We start from the raw sequence: 18495 nt of genomic DNA, 5'->3' as shown, positions 1-18495 counted from the left end.
GAGCCGCTCACACAGCCACCTTGGCTCCGGGGTCTCCTTTGGAAAAGAGAGCGAGCAGGCGGGGAGGGAAGCGCCCCGTGTACGCGGCATTTCGTTTCTTCCCGGCCTTCCCGGGTTTTTAGAGGGAAGCGGTGGGCTCATTGAAATGCGCGGTGCCCGAGCATCCTGAATGACAGCTGGTGCCAGGGGACCCCCCTTCCAGTCTGGGAAACAAAGCTGGGGCCGGGGGCTGCCGTGGGCCTGGCTTTCTGGGCGCGGCAGAGGGATCCGGTCACCGGTATGCCGGGCGTCAGGGCGGGGGGGGGGAAGGGGGGGTGGATACTCAGGAACTGGGGGCCTGAGCAGAAGCCCCCCTCACCACGTGCTACCCGCTCCCGAAGCTTCCTGTGTTCTAACTTACTGATTTTTTTTTAATTATTTCAGAGAGGAAGGGAGAGAGAGGGATAGAGACATCCATGAGGAGAGAGAATCATGGATCGGCTGCCTCCTGCACGCCCCCTACTGGGGATCGAGCCCGCAACCTGGGCATGTGCCCTGACCGGGAATCGAACCCTGACCTCCTGGTTCATAGGTCAACGCTGAACCGCCGAGCCGCACCAGCCGGGCCTTGCTGTATTCTAATCGAAGCCCCTCACCTCTGCCCCCGGGGACGCCCCCCTGTGCTGTGTCTCTCGGGCCTCATTCAGCGTGTTCCTCACTGTGTGTGCTGTGTGCCCTCGGGGACAGCAGGCACACGGATGGGGCTCGGGCTGGGCTGGGGTCCTATTGTTAACCACGAGCGGACGACTGCGTGCCCCGAGGGCGGCTCTCCGATGCCTCTGTGCCTCGGTGTCTGTAAGGAGATGCCCCGTGCCGGCTCTGAGCGGGCACCTCGTGTGCCCTTCCAGCTGAGCTTGCCCGCTTCCTCCCTCCGAATAAATCGGCATCTGGACAAGCCCCTGATGCCACCAGCCCTGGGCACGGGGCTGTGCTGATGCCAACATGAGATGCTCGCGGGCACGCGCCTGGCTCCCGTCAGCCTGCTGGGCCCTCGGCGATGCACGGGGCCCTTTCGGGGCGGCCGGAGGGATGTCTGCACGCCCTCAGCCTCGGAGAACATTATTCCAGCAGCTCCTGGGAGGCCAGTGCTTTCTCCTTGGAGAGCGGGAGAGACGGCCGGCCCCACGTCCGGGCCTCCACTGTGGTCCCCACTTCTCCTCACACGCAAGGGAGTCCCGGGTCATCGCGGGATTGCACGAGTGGCGACATGATGCTTCAGGGGAAAGTCCACTCTGGAGCGTGGATTCCCTGGGCCCGCCGTCCACGCCGGTGCAGTGACCTGTGAGTCCCCGGCCAGAGGTGGTCAGGGACCTGTCCCCAGGACAAAGGGTCCTCCATGCAGGTCGTGTCCAGCCAGGCGGCCCAAATGCACAAGAAGACACCCAGATCCCAGGTCCTTCCAGCCACGAGGAGGCCGGGGCTGAGCGGCGGGGTTCGGGCGCTCCAAAGAGACCACTGCCCCGGAGACCAAAGCTCAGGGCACAGGGGGCGCAGCAGGTGCGCAGCGCCGGCCGAGGGTGGATCCGGGGGCCCTGGGTGTGCGCCCCGCCCCGCACGAAGGCTTTCCCACCGCCTTCAGCTACGGGCCGCTTGTCTCACCTCCCAAGAGGCCACACTCACCCCACGCAGCCCCACCCAGCTCCTCAGTCACGGTCACCGCCTGGTCCCCGCGGCTCTGAAAGGGGTCGCAGAGGCCAGCGGCGACCCGAGCAGATGGGGCCGCGATGCCCGGGCCCGTGGGCGCGGGAGCCACGCCTGGCCGCCTCCCCGCGGGCTGGGGCGGTGTGTGCGGCCGGCGATCCGTTCCCGCGAGGTGCCTCCCTTCCTGCCCCCCTGACAGCCCTGCAGGTTTGCTCGGCTCTTTACATCCAGGACATGCTATCGCTCGGAGTGGCCAAGACCAGCTGCTCGAGAGCGGGTTTGGCCCGGCTGCCCGCCACCAACGCTACGTCCTCCCACCCAGGACCGGGCTGCGGGCCTGCGACAGCGCGGCTCACAAGGGCTGGCCGGGAGCCATCCCACCGCCTGGCGTGCGCTGGTCTGCGCGGGGCCGTGGCTCCTCGGGACAAAGAGGAGGGTTCTCATCGCCCGGCGTCCTGCTGACAGGCGCACAATCCGCTGACAGAAAGCCACCGCGCGGCCTTGGAGGCCCAGTTCCGGGGCGGCCGGCCCGGCGGGCGGGAGGGCGATGGTCACTCCGTGCAGGTGTTCGGCCAGGGTCCCCTCATTTGCATACATTTGCATAGACTGTCAGGCAGTTGGCTGACAGCGCTCTGAGGAGGTCTGGACACGGCCCAAACCTGTCAGGCTTTCTCCTTGCCAGGCAAGGTTGGCCCGGCTGCGCCGGCGGCAGGAAGCGGAGGCGCTGACATTGGGGTGCCCCCGCCGCAGCTGGGCCGAGCTCGGGGACAGCGCGCTGCTCGGAAAGACGAGCTGCGGCCGGAAAGGAGGGCGAGGCGGCACGACGCGCCTCGGGCTCACAAAGTGACCCTGTAAGCCAGGGGTGGGGGACGTCCGGCCCCTGGGCCGTGCAAGGCCGCAAGACCCTTGGGTCCGGCCCTGCCCAGGCATTAGGGGGAGCCAGGTCAACGTCTGGCCACCTAGAGCAGGCTCACGTCTAAGTGGACAGAGTGGCACGGCCTGTGAACGATGTGACCAATATCCCCCCACGGCCCTTGGCCGGCAAAGGGAGGCTCAGAGGGGCTGTGTGCTCGGTGTTCGTGTGAGGCCAGCTCAGCCCATGAGAGGGCCCCCCCCCCCCGCCCCCCACACTGCAGGCACCGCTCTCTGCAGGCGTCAGGAGTCACCGGGGCAGAGCGGGGAGAGAACAAATCCCGAAACCGCTCGGAGACGCGCTCTGTGCCCGGGGAGGCTGCGTGGCCCTGCTCGGGCTCGGAGGGGTCCGAGCGTCGGGGCTCGGGCACCTCCCTGCATGAGGGTCCCAGGTCACGTTCGCGGTGGGTTGCAGTGGGTTGCGGTGGGAAGGAAACAGACACCGGAGCCCTCGCTCCCGTAAGAGGAGGTGGGGCGGGGAGGCGGTGGGGGCGGGCGCTTTAAGAACGCGAGGCTGTGGCTGTCTACGGGGAGGCCGCTCCTTCTGGATGCTGTCTCCCGGAGTCTTCCAGCGAGACTCGCCATCATGAAACGCTTGTCTCTGAGCGGGTGGGCACCGGAGCCGCGCAAGCAGCAGACAATAGCTGCTGTTTCTGCGCCCGCCACAGACTCCGTGCTGCCGGGGGCTGCCAGCGGCCCAGCCATCTGGCTCCCCCGTCACAGTGAAACATTGTCCGCGCACAGGCGATGACTCCATCCCGGGACGAGCGAGTGTGCCTCCAGATAAAGCCTCTCTCTCAGGCCGGCGGTCACGCTGCCCGGGGACACCAGCACAATGGGGTCTGGTCCCGGAGCCCGAGTGACATCGGCCTATGTCAATGGCCTCTCACAGGGGACGTTTTGTCCTCCGTGGCAAGCCACCCAGATCCGTCCACAGCCCTGAAACAGCTTTCTCATCCCCCCGCCAACAACAGTGCGGTTCTGTCGGGGGCTTGGCAGCCGCTTCCTCCCGCGCCCGGCCCAGGAAGCCCGTCCCGGCGCCCCGGCGGCACCTGCAGGCCTGGCCTCCGATGCGGTTCGCGGCCGGGGCCCACCTGCGCCCGGCTTTCCCCCGAGGTTCCCGAGACAAGCGCCCCTTTCTCCTCCCTGCCAGCGAGAAGGCCCGCGTTTGCCAGCTCCTTCGCCGCTCGCCCAGCGAGTCACTGACAGCCAGCCTGTGCCACCTGAAGGCCCGCTTCACGGGCAAACTGTTCACACGGGCCCTGCACCCCGGCGCCCGGTCCCGGGGAGGGGCCAGTTTGTGGGAGAAGCATCGTTCTCCAGACAGGACCCCCCTCAGCCCCGCGGCTGGTGGGGGGGCTTTCATCACAGACAGGGAGACGGCGGAAGGACAGACCGAAAGCAGCGTGGCTCAGGCCTCCTGTCCCGACTCCTGTGCATTTTATTTTTGTTTGTTTGTTTGTTTTAAATATTTTTTATCGATTTCAGAGAGGAAGGGAGAGGGAGAGAGAGAGAGAAGCATTGATGATGAGAGAGCATCACGGACCGGCTGCCTCCTGCACGCCCCCCGCTGGGGATGGAGCCCGCAACCCGGGCCTGTGCCCTGATCAGGAATCGAACCCTGACCTCCTGGTTCATAGGTCACCACCCAACCCCTGAGCCGTGCCGGCTGGCAATACGGGGCGCTTTTATCAGCTACAACCTCTGCACAGATCGGAGCGGCGAGCACCGTTCGTGAACCGACTCGCTCAGCTCCCGAGAAAGCTCACCTTTCCCGCCAAGCCCGGCTCCCTCACGTGACGAGAGAAACAAAATCACAACCTCCCAGTTTTCAAACACGTCGCCTCCTCCGGTGCCTCCTCTGCCGAGGGGACAGCGGAGAGCCCCCCGCACCTGGGGGAGGCCCGGCCGCTCCCGCTGCTGCCAACGGGCGTGCGTGGGCGTCCCAGGCCAGGGCTGGCAATGCGCTCCTGTGCCCTTCGGGAGGGCGTCTCAGTGTCCCCCCAAGAGCACGCGGCCTCTGCCCGCCGCGGGGAGCCAGCCTAGCTGGGGCTCCGGCTCTGGGTCACCTCTGTCTGTCTGAGCGCCCGGGTCTGTCTTTGAACCGGACGAAGTGGGCAGACCGTCAGACAGCCGGCGGTGCGTTTAACCGTGAGCCCGCGGAGCACACCCCTTGGCGTTGGGCCGCAGGTGCATTTTCCGGCAGGTGCAGGGCCTGCAGGTCCCAGAGGCCCGGCGGCTCCCCAGCCCTGTTCCGGCGGACCCAAGGGTTAGGGTTAGGGTTCTGTGCACACAGCCTCCGCCCGGACGCTGGCAACAGCACAGGGTCCTCCGCTTAAAAGGAAGAGGAGAAAACGACACCCCCTTTGGGGAGAAGGGTCCAGTGCCGGGTAAGAAAGCAAAGGGGGCGACTCTTTGGTGCCAGCCTGGCACCCCAACACGACGACACGGCCACTGGCGTCTGGGAAAGGGGGTGCGGAAGGCGGTGTGTGAGACCTGCATCGCCCAGGGACGCTGTCGGCCCCCGCACAAGTGGGAGGAACATTCAGTGCCAGCGTTGGAGGCTTCCTCTCTTTCCCGCCCCCCCCCCCCGCCCCCGCCCCTCACCCCAGGGTGGGGCCCGAGTCCGCAGCTTCAGCCACAGATCAAACCGAGTGCGGGGACGTTTCAGGATGAGGGCCTGGGTGGGGAGCATGAGAGAGGCCCGATGGGCCCCATGGTTCTGGGAGGTCAATGAAGGCCGTGGGAACGGGGGTGCAGCACAGAGGGGAGGTCACAGCCCGGAGGGAGGACAGCCAGTGGCGGAGCCTTCGCAAGGCTGGGGACGGAAAGGTGGCTGACGGCAGGGTGGGCAGGAGGTCAGCGGGGAGGACGGCGGGGAGGCCAGGAGGACGGCGGGGAGGCCAGGAGGACGGGAGGGGGGAGGGGGGAGGCCGGGAGGATGGCTGGGAGGCCGGGAGGACGGGAGGGGGGAGGCCGGGAGGACGGGAGCGGGGAGGCCGGGAGGACGGGAGTGGGGAGGCCGGGAGGACGGGAAGGGGGAGGCCGGGAGGACGGGAGCGGGGAGGCCAGGAGGACGGGAGTGGGGAGGCCGGGAGGACGGGAGGGGGGAGGCCGGGAGGACGGGAGGGGGGAGGCCAGGAGGACGGGAGGGGGGAGGCCGGGAGGACGGGAGGGGGGAGGCCGGGAGGACGGCGGGGAGGCCAGGAGGACGGCGGGGAGGCCAGGAGGACGGCGGGGAGGACGGCGGGGACACTGTCCTGGGGTTGGGCTCCAAGCGGAGAGTGAGCAGCAGGGACACTGATGACCCTGAAGCCACTCATTTGGGGGTTCCAGCTCGAATCAGACCCCACCCCCGGCCCCGCATCAGGGGCGCCTCTGAGGACCGCAGGACACAGCGTCCTCTGGCCCAGCATCCCCCTCTCCGCCGCCTCCAGCCCCAGTCCCTCAGCCCACAGAGCCCCCTGCTGGCCGGTGGGTTGCACATCCCCTGGCCCCCGGCTCCTCCCCAAACCAGGGCACCGGAGGCTGGCCGCTGGCTCCTCTCTGTGTGAAGAACTGTGGGCGCAGGGCCTGGCGCTCCGCAACCCCAGCCACGCCTCCTGCCACCCCGGTCTGGAGCTCTGTCTCTGCAAAGTGAGGTTTCTCTGCGGGAGTTTCATCCGCAGGGAGCCCTCCTCCCGGAGACGGGAACCTCAGGCACCACGCGTGACCGGGGCAGGTCCCAGCGGCAGGACGCCCTCGTCGACGCCCCCTTCGTGGCTGGAGGACCTGTTGTCTGCAGCGGGGGGCGGGGGGGGTGGGATGGACAGACAGCCTGGCCCCTTGGGAAGCCTTCTGGCTTAGCACACAGGCCGCGTGACCACAGGAGGCGGGGCAGCTGGGAGGCCGGCCTGGCTTATCTTATATTTTATTGTATTTTTAAGTACATTTTTATTGATTTCAGAGAGGGAGAGAGAGAAAGAAACATCAGTGATGCCAGAGAATTATTGATAGGCTGCCTCCTGGAATCAAATGAGCCAGGAGGTCAGGGTTCGGTTCCCGGTCAGGGCACAGGCCCGGGTGGCAGGCTGGACCCCGGTGTGGGGCGTGCAGGAGGCAGCCGGTCCGTGATTCTCTCTCATCATGGATGTTTCTCTCTCTCTCTCTCCCTCTCCCTTCCTCTCTGAGATCAATGAAAAGATACCTTTTTTAAAAGATGGTAAATGCTATGTTATGTGTGTTTTGCCAGAATTTAAAAAAACAAAACAAAATACGGAAAAAGGGCCCTGGTCTGTTCGGTTCGGAGAGGTGGCTGTGGAGAAAGGGAGGCAGCGGCACACAGGTCGGGCCCAGCAGGTGCCTAACAAGTGACGGGGATCTCTGCGGCTCACGAGGTGCAGGAATGGTGCATGAACGGGGTGATTCATGGAGAGATGGCTGTTTCTCCTCCGGGGCTGGGGGTGTGGAGGGATGAGTAAGTTGGGAGACTTCGGCCTGACTTCTGTGCTGAGTACCCTGGGCGGGTGACAGGGCGTGGGACCGACCACACCGCCCCCCCCCACCCCCGCCAACGGCCTGCAACCCCGACCGTTAGCCCTCGCTCTGGCAGAGGCCTCGGCCCAGCAGGCCCCTGGCAGGAGAGCATATGCTGACCGAGGAGGCCCATCCGCCCTAATCCCGTTAGCAAGCGGCGTGCGGCAGGATTAGCTCGCTGTTCCCTGGCAGGACGCAGACCCCGCCGAGCAGGGCACCGTTAGGCATATGGGGAGGGGGCGCAGGGTGGCCGAGGCCATGCCCAGGCGGGTGGGTCAGCTCCCACGCCCCCAGGAGCAGCCGGATCTGCACGCCCCCTCGCCACCACCTGCTCCCTGGGGTGCCGTCCGGGTCGCTCACCCCAGCCGCAGGAGGCACAGTCTTGTTGATGCACATGGCCCCCTGCTCCCCGCCCCCCAACATGCCTCAGGGTGTCCTTATGCTCCTTGCTGATCGGACTTCGAGCTGTTGCCACTCCTGACAGACCCAGAGCGCCTTTTTAATTTTAATACTTTTTTATTGATTTCAGAGAGGAAGGGAGAGAGAAAGAGAGAGAGAGAGAAACATCAGCGATGAGAGGGAATCATGGATCAGATGCCCCCTGCACACCCCACCCTGGGGATGGAGCCCGCCACCCGGGCAGGTGCCCTTGACTGGGAATCCACCGTGACCTCCTGGTTCACAGGTCGACGCTCAGCCCCTGAGCCACGCCGACGGGGCGTTATCTTCATTTTACGGAGGAGGGAAGAGGTCAGACTGGTAACTGCACAGCCAGCAGGGTGCCACCAAGCACCTGGCCGCCTGGGTGAGACCCCACACCCGCCACCTCCATGCGAAGTCCTTGTCCCCGCTGCCCCCTGCCAGGCACCGGGAGGCGAGGCCCAGGGACACCACCGCGGTCTCATGGTCCCCAGCCTCTGCTGCCCCCCACGACCTGCCCCGGGGTTTCTGGGTGCGTTTCCCCTGGGACGCGCAGGCTCCTCGCTGCCTTGGCTTGGGGACCTGGGCGTTTAGTTGAACTGTAATCGTGTTTGTCTCCTGGAAAGTCTTATTAAAAGAGTTCTGCCAAAACCGGTTTGGCTCAGTGGATAGAGCGTCGGCCTGCGGACTGAAAGGTCCCAGGTTCAATTCCGGTTGAGGGCACGTGACTTGGTTGCAGGCACATCCCCAGTGGGAGGTGTGCAGGAGGCAGCTGATCGATGTTTCTCTCTCATCGATGTTTCTGACTATCTATCCCTCTTCCTTCCTCTTTGTAAAAAATCAATAAAATATATTTTAAAAAATAAATAAAATAAAAAATTAAATAAATAAATAAATAAATAAAAGAGTTCTGCTAGAGCTGGCGGGCGGCCGGGCGGAGGTGCCACGGGGCGACTCCGCTGGCCGCCGCTGGAGGCCAATCGCGAGGTCACCAACCAGCTTCTCAGACAATGAGGTCCACATCCTCAAGGACGATGTGCTGATGTATGCGGAATGGATCCTGAGCTCCTTAGCATGGCACCAAGACCCGTGTGTGAGTGTGACTTCTCTTCCCTCTCACAGAAAAGATGACGTATCCACAACAGAAGAGGAGGGAAAAATAAAATCTCAGGGACAAGATGTTCAATCCCCGGTCCATTTCATGAAGCTCGCAGTCGGCAATGCCTGTGGAGCAGCTGGCCTGACCCACGCTGCGGCCAGCAGTGAAGACAAGATGCATCTGAACCCGGATCCACCTTGAGATGGTCCCTGGAGGCAGCTGTGTCAGCGAGCCCCGAAGAGCGAGCCGGGCCCCCGGACCGCTGGGACGCTACTCGAGTCGCTCGTGGGACCAGCGCCCGTGAAGGTCGGCCCGAGGCACCAACTACAGCTGAGAAAGTAGATCTTCATTTTGTCGCCTTCGTTCACGCAGACGGGCCTCTCGGAATCAGACGGACCGAAGCCATGGCCAGTGAACCACGGCAAAGCTGGCGCTGCAGCGTTATTCCAGGACGCCATCGAAGCTGGCAAGAAGTTGAGGGAACGTGACCCTGGGGAACGGAGAGTCAATGCGACTGCTCTCCCTGCAACGTAGGGCGGTCAATAATGGAAACACCAAGCACTGGATTATTTGTAACAAAAATTTAATTCCTGCTGCCAGACACTAACTCAGAAATTTTGATACTTTCATTAACTTGACTGATTAAACTTTATGTGAATTAAACCTTGAAAATAAAAAAGAGAACGCTACTTATCCCGCTGACTTCAGGATCTTTAACCTGATCACTATTTTATTTGGTGCGCCCCTCTTATTTTAATCCGCATGTACTATTTAGAGCTTACATATACTTATATAGTATAATATTTATATGTTAAAGTGTTGCTGTATTAAAATATTGTTGCTGTAATATTTTAGAAAAATTCATTTTGTTATGTTTTATCTTAGAAAACATCAGCTCATGACACCGAAAGTATAGAGTCAGAATCCTCCAGCCCTCTGGCAGGCAAGCTCAGTGGTTAGAGCATTGGCCTGCACCACGGAGGGTCTCCGGTTCGATTCCTGGTCAAGGGCACGTACCTGGGTTGCAGGTCCAATCCCCACGCCCGGTTGGGGTGCATGTGGGAGGCACCTAATCAATCTGTCTCTGTCACATTGATGTTTCTCTCTCTCTCTCTCTCTCTCTCTGTGTGTGTGTGTGTGTGTGTGTGTGTGTCTCCTCTCTCCCCGCTTCCACTCTCTAAAAAATCAATGGAAAAATATCCTCATTTCTCCAGTGAGGATTTAAAAAAAAAAGGATCCTCCAAAATCTTCATTATCAGCTATTACATAAAGTTTTACTCTACCCTTCAACCACCCAGAAAAGGCTTTTAAAATTTTTGGTATATATAATAACCACAATTCTGAAAAGAAAAAAAAAAAAGCGTGCCTCCTTCCTTGTAAGGTTATATATATTGTGTATATCTGTATAATAAAAACCCAGTGGTCGTAACGCCGTAACAACCAAAGACCGGTCACCAGGAAGCTGTGTGCACGGTCAGGCGCATGGGTGGGCGGGGCTGCACCATTTCGCACACTGGGCTTCTAGTTACATATAATTATATTAGAGGCCCAGGGCACGAAATCTGTGCACTGGAAGGGTCCCTAGCCGCTGCCAGCTGCTGGCCGGGGCCTCCTCCCTTCCCCCCGGGTGGCCTTGCCCCCTAGTCGAACTTCCGGACGACCTCTCAGTCAAGGGAACAATGTGTATATTACGCTTTTATTATATAGGATGTGTCATGCACGTGTACTGTACGTGAAGCAAAATAACACGTTTTGAATATTTAAGTGGAATATGAGCATTCACACACCTTGAGGCCGCAGGGCACCTCTTAGCCCAGGTTCCATGGCACGTGGGTCCCGGCGCCCTGAGACACGCCTGGCGCTGGGCCGGGACTCAGGTGATTGTGGGAAGTGCCCATTCAGCCCCTCGGCCTGGCACGTTGCTCTGGAATTATTGAGCTGAGCGGCTGCTTCAGTCTCAGCCCTTCACGCCCATAAACCTTTCTGCCTGAGGGGTCGGGTATTACCTGTGTGTGCGTGTGTGCACACGTGTGTGCGTGTATGTGTAAATATGCTCTGATTTTCCAAAGGAAAAGAGCAGCAAGTTCCGTGAGTTTAACAGAAGGTTCCAGAGAGGACACGGGAGGCAGGGAGGGTGGGTGGCCGCTGGCAGTTGCCGTGTGCACAAGGCTATCCGGGAGCGGAGCCGGGATGCAGGTGCCCGGTGCCCGGGGCCCAGGCCTTTTTTTTTTTTTTTAAATATATATTTTATTGATATTTTACAGAGAGGAAGGGAGAGGGACAGAGAGCTAGAAACATCGATGAGAGAGAAACATCGATCAGCTGCCTCCTGCACACCCACCACTGGGGATGTGCCCGCAACCAAGGTACATGCCCTTGACCGGAATCGAACCTGGGACCTTTCAGTCTGCAGGCCGACGCTCTATCCACTGAGCCACACCGGTCAGGGCACCGGGGCCCAGGCCTTTGCTTCTCGGCTGCGGCTCATACTGGGTTTCCACGCGCGGGCGGGGCGGGGCGGGGCGGGGGGTGCATTCGTCGTGACGGAGTGACCCCTGAGACTATTTTGCTGGCCCAGAGAAAAGAAAGAAAAGGGACCCACCCAGCAACGAAGGCGGGCCATCCTGAAGAGCAGGTGCTTTTAAACGTGGCTAGCTGACGCTCAGAGGGTGCCGGCGGGGGGAGCCGCCACGGGGAGGGCTGAGGAGTCTGCGCTTGGCCCCGCTGCTCAGTGGCCTGCGTCTGCGCCTGCGGTTTTCCGTTCGGTTTTCGCCGCGACTTCTTGCCCACACACAGGTCTAAACAACAACAAAACGCCTTCACGGAGCAGCCTGCTTTTCTCTGCCTGCGCCTCATTACGGGGGACGGCTCGCTCCAGGCAAACAATGCCGTTTCTCGCCTAACGAGGAGGCGCCCGAGGCTATTCCTGGGAGAATGCGAGCTCTCCCTCCGGGAAGGCTGGGGCCGGGAGAGCAGGCTGGAGGGGAGCGCTGGCCTCACGTGCTTAATCGCCCATAAATGTCATTAAGCTGAGAAACGTTTTCCACCAAATTAACTCTGCCGCCTGGTGTCCAATTAGCGGGAGGCGCTGGGAGGCAGCCACACGGCAGCGCGTTCGGGGAACGGGGTTGGGGTGGCCTGGGCTGGAACCGGGCGGAGCCCGGGAGGGAGGCTGTCAGACCCGGGCCTGAGCCCAGCCACTGAGCGCACCGTCTCCGTTCCGGTGCCAAGAATGTCGCAGCCGCCCCAGGTGCGCCTCAAAGGTGTGTGAGCGTGGTCCCCCCGGGATCCACTGTGCGCCCACAGGAGGGGCTTGGGGTGAGAGGGGAGAAGACGTCGCCCAAACGTCGGTGGCAGAAATTCTGGGAGCCACGCGTGCAAGAGGGTGGGTTCCACATTTAGTCTTTTTCAAAACGTAAAGCAAACCCTGGCCGGGCGGCCCAGTGGGTTGGAGGGTCGTTCTGTCCACCAAACGGCTGTGGGTTTGATTCCCGGTCCAGGTGGTGGGTTGGATCTGGGTGCGTATGGGAGGCAGCCGATCGATGCTTCTCTCGCACATCCATGTTTCTCTCTCTCCTTCCTTCTTTCTCTAAATATCAATATAAACAGCCTGGCTGGCGTGGCTCAGGGGTTGGGCATTGACCTATGAACCAGGAGGTCACGGTTCAGTTCCCAGTCAGGGCACAGGCCTGGGTTGCAGCTCCATCCCCAGTGGGGGGTGTGCAGGAGGCAGCCGATCAGTGATTCCCTCTCGTGATGGATGTTTCTCTCTCTCCCTCTCCCTTCCTCTCTGAAATCAATAAAATATATTTTTGAAAAATCAATAAAACCGTATCCTCGGTGAGGATTTAAAAAAGGAAACGGAAGGAGAAAAGCCTCCTTGGTGATTGACAGCCGGGAGCTGCCCGTGGAGCTCTCACTGCCTGCAAAGCCTTTGCCAGCATCCCTGCCTGGAGCCCTGGGAGGGAGGAGCCTGGGAGGGAGGGGTCCTGGGAGGGAGGAGCCTGGGAGGGAGGGGCCTGGGAGGGAGGGAGGGAGGGGCCTGGGAGGGAGGGGCCCTGGGAGGGAGGAGCCTGGGAGGGAGAGGCCTGGGAGGGAGGGGCCTGGGAGGGAGGAGCCTGGGAGGGAGGGGTCCTGGGAGGGAGGAGCCTGGGAGGGAGGGGTCCTGGGAGGGAGGAGCCTGGGAGGGAGGAGCCTGGGAGGGAGGGCCCTGGGGGGGAGGGGCCTGGGAGGGAGGGAGGAGCCTGGGAGGGAGGGCCCTGGGAGGGAGGGCCCTGGGGGGGAGGGGCCTGGGAGGGAGGGGCCCTGGGAGGGAGGGCCCTGGGAGGGAGGGGCCCTGGGAGGGAGAGGCCCTGGGAGGGAGGGGCCTGGAGGGAGGGGCCCTGGGAGGGAGGAGCCTGGGAGGGAGGGGCCTGGGAGGGAGGGACCTGGGAGGGAGAGGCCTGGGAGGGAGGGACCTGGGAGGGAGAGGCCTGGGAGGGAGGGAGGGGCCTGTGAGGGAGGGAGGGAGGGAGGGAGGGGCCTGGGAGGGAGGAGCCTGGGAGGGAGGGAGGAGCCTGGGAGGGAGGGAGGGGCCTGGGAGGGAGGAAGGGAGGGAGGGAGGAGCCCTGGGAGGGAGGAGCCTGGGAGGGAGGGGTCCTGGGAGGGAGGAGCCTGGGAGGGAGGGGTCCTGGGAGGGAGGAGCCTGGGAGGGAGGGGCCTGGGAGGGAGGAGCCTGGGAGGGAGGGGCCCTGGGAGGGAGGGGCCCTGGGAGGGAGGGCCCTGGGAGGAGAGGCCCTGGGAGGGAGGGGCCCTGGGAGGGAGGGGCCCTGGGAGGGAGAGGCCCTGGGAGGGAGGAGCCTGGAGGGAGGGCCCTGGGAGGGAGGAGCCTGGAGGGAGGGGCCCTGGGAGGGAGAGGCCCTGGGAGGGAGGAGCCTGGGAGGGAGAGGCCCTGGGAGGGAGGAGCCTGGAGGGAGGGGCCCTGGGAGGGAGGGACCTGGGAGGGAGGGGCCCTGGGAGGGAAGGGCCCTGGGAGTGAAGGGCCCTGGGAGGGAGGAGCCTGGGAGGGAGGGAGGAGCCTGGGAGGGAGGGAGGGGCCTGGGAGGGAGGAAGGGAGGGAGGGAGGAGCCCTGGGAGGCAGGCATGTTGCCCTCTCTGTTCTGTGAGAGGGGGACTGAGACCCAGAGGCCCGAGACCTCCCCGCCTCCAGCAGCGGCCAGGGTGGGGCAGGCTCAGAGCTGGCGCCTCGGTCCCTGCACCTGGCCCGGTGTAGCGGGGCTGCCTGCACCAGAACCCTCAAAGCGGCGGATTGCACAGCCACTGCGTGCTGTGTGTCCTCTCACATCCTAGAGGCTGGGCGTCGGCGGGGTGGTTCCTTCGGAGGCTGCGGGGCGCCGGGCTGCGGCCTGGCTCCCAGCGCCCGTGGTTTGGGGCAACGTTTGAGGTCCTCCCGCCTGGTCGCCGCCCCGTCCTCCTGGGCGTCTCCCTGTCCTCCTGGGCGTCTCCCTGTGTGCGTGTCTGCGTGTCCAAAGGCTCCCTTGAAGAAAGACACTAGTAATTTTGGATGAAGGGACTCCATCCCATGTGACCGCGTCCGCACCGGCGAGTCCTGGCCCGACCGCGGGCGCCTCTCCGGCTCTGTGCTCAAGGGGGTTCCGTTGGAGGCGCCAAGAAAGGCGCGTGGGGCGTTTGCACAGGGAAGTCGGTGAATGCGAGACCTCGGGGCTCTGCGCCCCGCCCAGAGAGCCCGTGGCTCAGCCACCCGCTGAAGGGGCGTTTCCCGGGGTCCGATGGGTGAGCTCCAGGCCGGTCGAGTTAGGGTTCAGAGGGCAGGAGGGGTGACCGGAGCTGGGCCCCAGGTGCAGAGAAGAAAGCAACGCCAAGCAGAGGCCTCACTGGGGTCTCTCTGATGGGAACCTAGAAGGTGGGGGCCGGTCACGTGGCCGCGTGGATCAGGCTGAGGGGGGGGACTTTTCCCACCCTCACGGCATCGTCTGGAAATAAGGGAAACGCTTGTCTTCCGTCAGGGCCGGGCATTGTGGTGAGTCCCGTCTAATGCTGACATTGGCCATCCTCACTGTATGCGTCCCTACACGGACGGGCGGCTAACAAAACAGGGGGAGCTGCCGGCCGCACCAAGGCCCGTCCACAGCCCGGGATCCACAGTGCACTGGACTGACGCCTTCATCCAATGCAAGTCTGGAGAGCGTACTCTTCCATCCGGGGACTCTAACCACCTAGCACACTGCCCAGGCCCGGAGAGCCCCCTCAAACGTATGTTGTTGTAACAACCTCAGGGAAGACAGAACCCTCCAGCACATGCTACCGGGATCAGAAACGACAGGAGGGGGCCTGGCCGGTCCCCGGTGGGCTCTCGGTTCACCGGCAGCCTGGCACGTCTGGCCCAGATAACCCACATGCCCTTCCATGCAGACAAAGGGGCGGCCACATCCCTGCTCCGTGCCTGTCTGGGCACCGGCACCATGTTCGCCCTGCCAGAGGAGCATGAAGGGGGAGGGGAGACGGCAAATAACCCGTTTCACACCCAGCTCCCACGGCCGCGGGTTTACGATCGGAGGTCTGTGCCCAGCACTGAGCCCCTCCCAAGACTCCCCAGGGTGCCAGCCGTGGCCCCAGGAAATGCACGGATCACCTCACACGCAGCTGAGCGGCGAGGCCAGTGCGCGAGAGATGCCCGCTGTGCCTAGTTCTTGGGGACCTGGGACGTCCACGGGCGATGGCCTTGCTCCTGCAGGTCTCAGAGCTCCAGCGGCGGCCAGGGGCGCACGCCCTGCCCACACGTGCGCTCTCACAAGCTCCTCCCTTTCCGGAAACTCTCCAAAGCTCAGTGTGCCCGGCCCGCGGGCTCAGGGGCTGAGCGTCGACCTAGGAGCCAGGAGGTCACGGTGCGATTCCCGTCAGGGCACAGGCCCGGGTTGTGGCTCGATCTCCAGCGTGGGGCGTGCAGCAGGCAGCCGATCCATGACTCTCTCTCATCATGGATGTTTCTCTCTCTCTCCCTCTCCCTTTCTCTCTGAAGTCAACAAAAATATATTAAAACAAAAAACCAGAGCTCGCAGTGAGCCCGACAGTTTCCGCCCCGTGTCGGTGGAGATGGAGCCACGCGAAGCCCTGGGAGATTCGCAGCGGAAATGGCAGCGCCCTGAGCACAAGCCCCAGCGGGACGCTCGCAGGCGGTTCGGGGACAGGCGGTTCGGGACAGGCGGGTCCGGGGGCAGGCGGTTCGGGGACAGGCAGTTCGGGACAGGCGGGTCCGGGGGCAGGCGGTTCGGGGGCAGGCGGTTCGGGGGCAGGCGGTTCGGGGGCAGGCGGTTCGGGGCAGGCGGGTCCGGGGGCAGGCGGTTCGGGGGCAGGCGGGTCAGGGCAGGCGGTTCGGGGACAGGAGGTTCGGGGGGAGGAGGTTCGGGGGCAGGCGGTTCGGGGGGAGGAGGTTCGGGGGGAGGCGGTTCGGGGGCAGGCGGTTCGGGGGCAGGCGGTTCGGGGGGAGGAGGTTCTGGGGGAGGAGGTTCTGGGGCAGGCGGTTCGGGGGGAGGAGGTTCGGGGGGAGGAGGTTCGGGGGGAGGAGGTTCGGGGGGAGGAGGTTCGGGGGCAGGCGGTTCGGGGGGAGGAGGTTCGGGGGGAGGAGGTTCGGGGGGAGGAGGTTCGGGGGGAGGAGGTTCGGGGGCAGGCGGTTCGGGGGGAGGAGGTTCGGGGGGAGGAGGTTCGGGGGCAGGCGGTTCGGGGGCAGGCGGTTCGGGGGCAGGCGGTTCGGGGGGAGGAGGTTCGGGGGGAGGAGGTTCGGGGGGAGGAGGTTCGGGGGGAGGAGGTTCGGGGCAGGCGGTTCGGGGGGAGGAGGTTCGGGGGGAGGAGGTTCGGGGCAGGCGGTTCGGGGGGAGGAGGTTCGGGGGGAGGAGGTTCTGGGGGAGGAGGTTCAGGGGGAGGAGGTTCAGGGCAGGCGGTTCGGGGGGAGGAGGTTCGGGGGGAGGAGGTTCGGGGCAGGCGGTTCGGGGGGAGGAGGTTCGGGGCAGGCGGTTCGGGGGGAGGAGGTTCGGGGCAGGCGGGTCCGGGGCAGGCGGTTCGGGGGCAGATCTGGAATCCAAATGCCACTCCCGACCACGGGCCTCGGTGGCGCTCTGCTGTGGAGCTCATGTGCCCCTGGTCCTGGGGACACCTCCCCACCCAAACGCTGAGGAGCTGCACTGACCCGGGGGCCACCCAGGCAGGACACAGGCAGGGCGGGGACCGGTGCCGCCCCCGGGCCGGTCTGCCCCTCGGAGCGGAGCAGGTACCTGTTGACCCCCCGCCCCCCGCAGAGCCTCTGCTGCTGTCAGGGCCACAGCCTCCGACGCATCGGGGTGGCCCAGCCTCATTAGCGGGGGCTGAGGGGCCTGTTAGTTAATTGAGGGCCCTTCCCGCCACCTGCCCTGCAGGCCGCATCTGCACACTAACAGCCCCTAATTGTTGTCATACGGCCGGGCCCGCAACAGCTTGAGGACAGCCCCGCGCAGCGCGGCCACGGCAGGCTCCCTAACGACGCCGGGCCAGATGCTCGGGGAGGAGGCCGGCGCCCACCAGGAGGCCGCTGGGGCGCCCTCGGCTAATTAACGGGGAGACGGCGCTGAGGGGAGACGGCTTCGGCCGCGCAGGGACAAGCCCTCGGAAAACGACTGGCTCGGCCGCCGGCGCGTCGCTCAGAAGCAGGGCTGCCTCTCTGGGCACGTGGGAACCAGTGCGTGCATGTGTGCGCGCGCGTGTGCACACGTGTGTATATGTATGTGCCCTTGTGTGACCTCTCCTGCTCAGAAACCAAGCATGGGGAGGGCGTCGAGCCCCGGCCCAGGCCCTGTCTCAGGAGCTGGGGTAGAAAAGGGTGCAGGAGTGAGGACTGGAAGCTGGCCAGCCCCCGGGGAACGGAGGGCTACGCGGGGCCGGCCCCACGGAACCCCAGGAGCGAGCACGTCAAAGGCACAGAGACATGTACGTGAAGTGGCCCCCGGGTCAGTGCACGTGAAAGGATCAGGCCGCGCGGCAGGGGCTCTAACGTGGGCAGAGAGCACGCACGAGGGAGACCTGGGGGCACGCTCTACGGGCGGGGGGGGGAGCCCACCACCGGGAGGCGAAGGAGCCGGGGCCCGTGGCGTCTGTGAGGAGTCAGTCTGGGCTTGGAAGGAATCAGACCTCGGTGGGTCACAGGGTAGGTGTTCTGTCCGTCTGTCGGTCTGTCGGCTCGCTTGTTGGTAACTGTAAGCACAGCCCGGCAGGCTTCCCGGGGTCCCGCGCCCCGGCCCTCCCGCGCCCGTCACAGGGACGCCCTGGTCGCCCCGCCCAGACCGGACAGCAGTTGTGTGCGTGATTTCCTTCCTTTTCTTTCAGGGAGCCCTCACCGAGAGAACAATTTAAGTATGTTTTTTACATTGATCTCAGAGAGGAAGGGAAGGGAGAGGGAGATAGAAACCGCAAGGATGAGAGAGAATCACGGATCGGCTGCCTCCTGCACGCCCCCCACTGGGGACCGAGCCCGCAACCCAGGCCTGTGCCCTGACGGGATGCTCAACCACTGAGCCACCTCAGCCAGGCCGGGGTGCGGTTTTTAAATAAACTAAGTTCTGGACTTAATGCCTCCTTCCTAATGTGAGGGAGCGGGAGAGAGAGAGAGAGAGAGAGAGAGACAGAGAGAGAGAGAGAGGGAGGGAGGGAGGGTGAGAGAGAGAGAGAGAGAGAGAGAGAGAGAGAGCCCTGAAGTGGAAAAAGGCAGGGTTTGGGGAATCGGTTTCAGAATTCTCAGCTGCCAGAGGCCGCACCTGCAGACAGACGAGGGCCCATCGCGGCCACCTCCCGCGGCGAACACGGCGAGCGGGTTCAGTGACTGCGCAGGCTCTCGTGGTCCCTGC

At 63.9% G+C, this 18495-nt stretch overlaps 1 pseudogene across 1 annotated transcript; it reads left to right on the top strand.

Annotated features, from left to right (window-relative positions):
- Positions 1–3662: 3662 nt before the first annotated feature.
- On the top strand, positions 3663–9114 carry LOC308241349 (ubiquitin carboxyl-terminal hydrolase isozyme L3-like; annotated as a pseudogene). Its single transcript has 2 exons — positions 3663–3942; positions 8468–9114. The product of its transcript is annotated as a ubiquitin carboxyl-terminal hydrolase isozyme L3-like (transcript).
- Positions 9115–18495: the final 9381 nt, after the last annotated feature.

Source organism: Plecotus auritus (assembly GCF_963455305.1).
Source record: "Plecotus auritus genome assembly, chromosome: 2".
Lineage (NCBI taxonomy): Eukaryota > Metazoa > Chordata > Mammalia > Chiroptera > Vespertilionidae > Plecotus > Plecotus auritus.
Note: the sequence above shows the minus strand (reverse complement) of the source record. Positions and strands in the feature narration are given on the sequence as shown.